The following is a 7,867-nucleotide window of genomic DNA, read 5'->3' as shown; positions in this document are numbered from 1 at the left end:
TTCTATTGAGCTCACTGCACAGGAACGACTCTGAGCGTATACGGATCATGATTCTGGTAGTGCATATAAGAGCTCTTGAAATCAACTGATTTCTCCACCTCTAGACTGCTCTCCTTTTTAACTGGAGCATATTCAGGGACTTTAAGAGGAGGGGGAGAAATTGAGAGAAGGCCTGTGATAACTGTAATGAGAGATGGGCTGTCAAAGCAGCACTGGAGCAGAAAATGTGTGCGCTGCCTCCTTTAATAAGCATTCTTTCTATTCCAGCGGCTGCCTGCTTTCAGTGCCCAGGTCTTGTGCTTGACTTATGGTTAGAGCAGATGCCTGGCATCTAAGAAGTCCTACATTTCACTCCATTCCCCATCTCTGCCTTCTTATGTGACCTCAGCCAAGACACAAACACTTCCTTTACTTTAGCTTTCCTGCCGGGGGTGGGGGCGGGGGTGGGATGACTTAACAGCAAAACACCTCAATGGATTGTTGCAGCTTTTGATTTATTGCTTCAGGATCATAGAGTTACAGTTGTTAATTGGCACTGCCATTTGCAGGAAGATTGACAAGACATTGGCCACAATCCAGTGCGTAATTATACACACTCAACAGAGATCAATGAGAGTGCGGAACAACACATTGCATGCAGATGCTCCAAAAGGCTGCTTTTCACAGGGAAAAGCAGCTTCGGAAGCGGCAACCTGGTGCAGAGAAGTAAGGGAGGGTGGTTAACCCTTTGCTGCCTGCCATTTCCCTGCTTCAAATTGCTTTCACCCTAGCTGACTCCCCACTGATCTTTTCTTAATGTACAATATTTATCACAATTATAAAACGCCTAATATGTATCAGGTGCACTAAAGATTTTTTTAAAAAACTGAATAAATCAAAAAATTCTACGTCCTTCCACAGGCTTGCAATTTTTAAAAATGTATCAAAAGGGAAATGAGGCTGGAGAGAAAGTAGGTAGCAGAGAGACAAAATAAGGTATAGCAGCTTTGGAAGTGGAATGTTGTGTGTGTATTCTACTTATGATACTTTCTTGAAGGCTGCTCACCCTCTTTTTCTACAGCAATAAAACATATACTGCACTTTGTTTTGAAACAAATGCTTTTTTAACAGCGTACTGTGGAATATTTCAATCACAAATCACAATCACGAAACAATCAGAAAAACAGTTGCTAACCATGAAAAAAAGGTTCACCCAACACCTCCCAATTAATGGATGCTGTACTAATAGTTATACAGGTTGTTTTAAAAAAATATTTTGATGGCCTCAGCAAATGGTCCCACCTGCGCTATATTTTAAAGGACTGTGGTTTATTAAGGATGCTGAGAGGTGTTAGGAAATCTCTATTCGCCTCCCAGAGCTACCATTTCCAGAGTTCCCTGGGAAGAGGGATTGATCATTAAGCCACATTGAGTACCAAAATAATCTCCAAGAGCATTGATTACTCTTCTACCATTTTCCATAACATACAGTATTGTGTGATGAACAGGGATTTTCAACTCTTTTCAGAAATATGGAAGGTCAGAAAAGAGAAAGGTTTCTTTGTGTTGATGAGGACATGAAAGTTTGTTTGTCTCAAATTTGACCTAATATAAATGAGATTACCCGGCAAAAGCAAGCTCACCCCTCTCATTGAGTTTGTATATATACTTAAAGGATGTATGTAAGAGGCTTGTTTATAATTATATTGTGGGAACGATTCATGTTATAATGTAGCTGCATTGTTTTAAACTTTCTTGATATCCCAGGATCATATGGGAGTTGTTTCTTTTTGTTTTCCAATGCATTTCTTATCAATAAAATATCTGGCCAATTTTTATTCTGAAAGTATGGCCCAGATAAAAATGTTTGACATAGATCTTGCAACTGTAAATGTGCAGAGTGCACATAGAACTCCAGATTCAAGAAGATTCCACCCCCCCATCATTCCAGTGACATAAAATGTTCTGCATAAATTAAGGAGCATTCTGGGAACATAAGAGGAGTCCTGCTGGATCAGGCCAAAGGCCCATCTAATCCAGCATCCTGTCATCACTGTGGCTAACCAAATGCCCATGGGGAACTCATAAACAGGGCATGAGTGCAACAGTTGCCTCCCCGGTAGCTGGTGTTCAGAGGCCATATTGCCTTTGATCCTGAATGACTAGCAGCCATTGATAGTGTTCTCATCCATGGATTTGTCTAACCCCTTTTAAAACTGCCCAAGCTGGTGGGAAATATCCCATTGTTCGATTTCACAGAGTTTTGGGTCAAGGTGTTCATGAGATCTACTTCCACTGAAAAGATTAGTGACTGGACAATTATTTGAACTCTAAATGTCCAAATTCTTCTGCCACTGTAAACCATCCTGTGATCTTCAGGTGAAGGGGGGTGGGTTATAAATTTAATAAAGAAGAAGAAGCAGCATTCTTTAGTGGAGAAGGATATTATTCTGCACACAGATTGCTTTTGTTGGTATTATGTCATATATGTTCTTGGGCTGAACGCCTGCTGTGAAATAATATCCTGGGGTCAGGCTCTTTTTTCAAATAAATATTTGATTTTATTGCTGTTTCGTGTCACAATGTTCCTAATCTTGTTGCGTCAGATATCAGTGTTTACAAGAGCATCTAAGGAGCAAAGTCAACATGACATGAGATATGGGTGAGTGGGACTTCTTGTGTGTTGTAGCTTAGAAGAAAGGCTGTAGCTCAGTCGTTGGGCATGTTGCCTGCATTCAGAAGACACAGGTTCAGCTCATGAGCTAGCTGGTCTGACTCAGTATAATGCAGCTTCCCAGGGTTAATAGCAGTTGTATGGAGAGGTGGTGGTAACAGGTAGATCAGTAATGTGGCATTAGGAGATGGGGTTTAATCTCACCTGGGACTTTGTCTTTTGGATCTTCATTTCATACGATGCTCAGCAGGAGGTGATGGTCCTTTCCTGGATGACCAAGAATTTGAAGGGGGAAAGGACTTTGTAAAATTGAGGGAATGGGAAGAAGATGGGAGTTTGAAGAATAAGCAAGCCACTCACAGATGAAAAGATAGCTACCCTTTACTGCATAGAGTAAATTGGAACCAGGTGCTTCAAGTTCAAAGTCTGTCAGGGGCTCTGCACGGCATATCTGGAATTTGTGTTTCTCTTGCTTTCTGAGCCTGAATGCCTACAGCAAGCCGACTGAAGGACTGATTTGCAGCACCGAAATTGAAATGTACCATGGCACCTGTCAAGGAATGAAAGCAGCCTGGGAGGTGGGTCTAGGTGTTGCGATAGATGATTCAGAGCGGGAGAGAATATGGGGGTGAATGCTGCTTGTTTCCATAAAGAATTGTGCATGCACGTTAGCATATTGGTGGCATATGACACCTGTCAAATTGAGTGGTATACACAACACATTGAATTCTACCTGCTGGAGGTGCTGTGGCTTGTGACATACACTTTTGGTTCTGTCCTTTGGTTGCGGGGTTCTGGAATCAAGTTTTTTTTGAGGGGGGAATAGCAATGATCATGGGTCAAGCTAAAAAAACCTTTACTGGCATCTATATTTTCAGATGTGTTGGGAGGGGAAACTGTACAAGGAATTTATACAGTAATTCCCCATTCAGAATGGAGATTTCCAGCTGCTATTCTCAAGTATGGTGCATTACATTGGCTGGAAAACTAACACATAATATATATACAGTGGTACCTCAGGTTAAGTACTTAATTCGTTCCGGAGGTCCGTTCTTAACCTGAAACTGTTCTTAACCTGAAGCACCACTTTAGCTAATGGGGCCTCCTGCTGCCGCCACACCGCTGGAGCATGATTTCTGTTCTCATCCTGAAGCAAAGTTTTTAACCTAAAGCACTATTTCTGGGTTAGCGGAGTCTGTAACCTGAAGCGTATGTAACCTGAAGCGTCTGTAACCCGAGGTACCACTGTATATACTGAGGACAAAGCCAATCCTGATGCATTTGACTCTGTTTGGTTCCCATTCATATCTTTTGTAAACATGGCTGTGCAGGGCATTTGTCCTGCTACACAGCAGGACTCATCTTGGAAGGATATAGAAGGATACCCAGCTCTGGAGGGTAGGACTCGAACCAATGGCTTCAAGTTACAAGAAAGGAGATTTTGACTAAACATATGGGGGGGGGGGGACTTTCTGACAGTAAGAGCTATTCAACAGTGAAACAGACTCCCACGAGAGGTGGTGAACTATCCTTTGTTGGAGGTTTTAAAGCAGAGGTTGGATGACCACCATTCATTGATGCTTTTAGTTGAGATTCCTGCATTGCAGGGGGTGGACTAGATGACCCTGAGGGTCCCCTTCCAACTCTATGATTCTAAGTTGGTATAAAGACTTGTGTTTCTATGATGATGGCAATATGTCAGGACCTTCTTATTCACCTTCAGGAAAGGCCACTACCTCTCAAGGGGGGAATTCTCTATGTTGTGCCTAACCTTGCTTTATTTCACCTTGTAACATTCAGTTTTATTGTTTCCTACTTTCGAAAATACAAATAAACATTTGTGGGAATATCTCCTAAGGCTTTGTGCTCTATAGTGCAAAATATACAGGTAATCATGTCGTATTTGTATGCTTTGCCCTGTGGGGTAAAATAACTTGTGGAGGATTTAAATGGAAATATTGTACCAATCTAAACTCACTCTAGTTGGCATTAACATTATGTTTAAACCTTTTAACATTTTGTTATATTATTATAATTATTATCATCATAATCATCATTTTTGGTGCACTGCACAATTTGGAAAGATCTGTTCTCAACGAAAGCTTAAATTTAAACCTATTTAGTGACACTGGAGTCATGAAAATTAAATTGGCTTTAACACAAGCATTATATCATAACTGGGTTTTGGGCTCAACTACAAAGCATTTATTCCATGGTTTTGAAGATTATATATTTTTAAAAGCCTTATTCAGCATTATCAAAAGCACTTCCAATCAGATTTTATTACGGAAAAGGAGCTCAGATGAAAAGTCTTTTGTAATCTCAAATTCCCTTCCTAAATATAGATCAAGAAAATTAAATGAAACTGGCGGGAGTGAAATTAAAAAAAAACAGAGGGGGAAAGAAATTGAAAATCACTGTGACAACCTTATTGTATGCGCATTTGCTCAGAAGTAAATCCCACTGAGTTCAATAGCAGTTACTCCCAAGCAAGTTTGGGTAGGATTTTAGCTTAAGTGAGGCAACATACGAAAAACAAGCATTAGGAAGGGACGTTCACTGAATTTAGCGGGGATTACTCCTGAGTAAATGCAGAACACCCTATCAGGTGGTGCTCAAAATAACTGCTTTGAACCCTCAATCTACAAGCAAGCGTTATATAAAAATTATGAAATAAATAAAAATAAATAAACCATATAAGGTAGTTTTGGTCTGAGAGTAACTAGTCCAAGATCACATGGTTGAAAAGGAATTTGAACCTGAGTCTCCCTGGTGGCATTCTATGGAACTGCTGCATCAGCAGCACTGAGAACCAAGGATGATCATTGCCGGGAACCTGCTGTACCGATCTGTCTGGTACCCATAAGTCATCTCCTAGTGAGCAACCTCCTTAGATAAAGACTGACCTTAAATAGTGGACTTTTGAGCCTCTGCCCCCTTGCTTAAAGGACGGAAATTCTTAATGGTCCATCCCAGGGGCATAGAGTGGGTTGTCAGCACCCGGGGCAAGGCAAGTAATTAGAGCCCCCTAACCCGTGGATTTGCGCCCCCTAACCCTAACCCCCAGATGTTGCGCCCGGTGCGGCCGGCCCCCCCTGCACCCCCCACGCTACGCCACTGGTCCATCCCCTGGTTTGCAAACACATGCTTCCTATTTTCTGCCTGGCATGCTCCCTGAAGCACTGGGCAGGCATGGTAGTGTGAGAGGCACTCAGTTCCTTAGGAGAAATTCCTTGCAGCAGGTCCTGGCTTTGGTTCTTCAAGCTCTGGCTTGTTGTATGGGCAATCTATCCAGAAGATACTTGTATTTCGAGGAGTTTAGTGATCTCACTCAGTTGCCCTCATCCTGCCTCTGTTTACTTCCCATCTCTCTCTCTTGTTAAAGTGCTTTGATGACTGAGAGCAGCCTTTAATGTATAACCTGGTGGAAGGAAGAAGCGATAGTGATGGGTACCTTCTCACCTTCTTTGGTGTAGAACAGAGTGGCTAATGAATAATCTCTATGTAGCTAGTAGCACGCAGGCAGTCAGGCAAACCATACAAGTTAGCTATCTATAAATCAGATGGTTTTGGTGGTATAGTTCGTAGAAGCTCATGCACAAACTGATGGCCAGAAGGTCGTGCAAAATATGAAGACTGCCTGGGGGTGTCACTTCACTGCTTCTTGAGGGCTTCCCAGTGGCAAATCGAAGTCCTTGCTGTTTAGAATAAAATCTTTAATCTCACTCACTCGTGTTTGTATTGCTTCTGAATCTCATTAAAAGAACCACCTTGCATTTGGCAAGACACTTGTTAGGCTCCTTTTAAATAATAATTATTTATTTAATAATTTAATTTAATAAATAATTTTATAATATTTTATAAAAAAATTATAATATTTTATTTATAATTTTATAAATATAATAAATAATAAATAATTTAATTTAATAAATAATTATTTATTTCTACCCTGCCCATCTGGCTGGGTTTCCCCAGCCACTCTGGGTGGCTTCCAACAAAAGATTAAAAATACATTAAAACATCAGTCATTAAAAACTTCCCTAAACAGGGCTGCCTTCAGATGTCTTCTAAAAGTCAGGTAGTTGTTTATCTCATTGACATCTGATGGGAGGTTGTTTTACAGGGCGGGCGCCACTACCGAAAAGGCCCTCTGCCTGGTTCCTTGTAACTTCGCTTTTCAAAGTGAGAGAACTGCCAGAAGGCCCTGGGAGCTGGACCTCAGTGTCCGGGTTGAATGATAGGGATGGAGACGCTCCTTCAGGTATACTGGGCCAAGGCCATTTAGGGTTTAGGACAACACTTTGAATTGTGCTTGGAAACGAAGGCTAGAATGTCTTCTGGCTTCAAACTCCCCCACCCCTGTCCAGACCAGAGGAAACCTCGGGGGGGGGGGGCGGATAAGTATCCCCAGGAAGTCATCACTCCAGGATGACTTTGTTTTATTTATTTCATAAAATTTATGCACTGTTTTATTGCAAAAGAAACCTCAAAAACGGTTTACACAAAGATAAAATGAGAAAAGCAAGAAAAGCAATCGACCCTACTTTAAAACGTACTAAAGTTAACATACTAAAGCAGATTGAAATTACCTCAGCTTTCTAAGCATCTGAGTAGGCTTGTCTAAACAAGAATGTTTTTAGCAGGCACCAAACAGAGTACAGTGAACAGAGTTGATTGCAGAGAGTTCCAATGTTCAGAAATAGAGCCTTAAAATGGAGAATAATACAGAAATCCAAGGGAGAAAAGAATTTAAAACCCCCCAGAAATGACAGGGTACATCAAATATTGAGCTAAAAATCAAGGGAAGGCTGATAGAGGATTGTTGATAACTGATCAGTCAAATAGGTAAGACTTCGGAGAGAGGAAAGAGCAGGCCTTGTTTATGAGGCCAGGGATGTTGAAAAGTAAAATAATGCATGCCATGCATAAAACGAGACCGTAAACAGTTGTTCACCATATAAACTGATGAGCCGCATAATATCTACACAGGCAAACAAAAGTGTCACAATGCTCCCAGCCGCTCCATGCCTTTCAGGCTCTTAAACATGGTTACATGCATCAATCTTTATCTCACGAAAGGCAATGATGACCAAGCCTCCGTAGGCTGCATCCCACAGGTGGGCTGAAATATGGGGCTTCTGAGCCTTTCTTAGATAAATATCCAGTTAAACTTGCCAGATGCCCTTGTTAGCATCGCTTTGTTAGGACACTTCC

Source organism: Podarcis liolepis (genome assembly GCF_965112155.1).
Source record: "Podarcis liolepis genome assembly, chromosome: 5".
NCBI classification, from domain to species: Eukaryota; Metazoa; Chordata; class Lepidosauria; order Squamata; family Lacertidae; genus Podarcis; species Podarcis liolepis.
Note: the sequence above shows the minus strand (reverse complement) of the source record.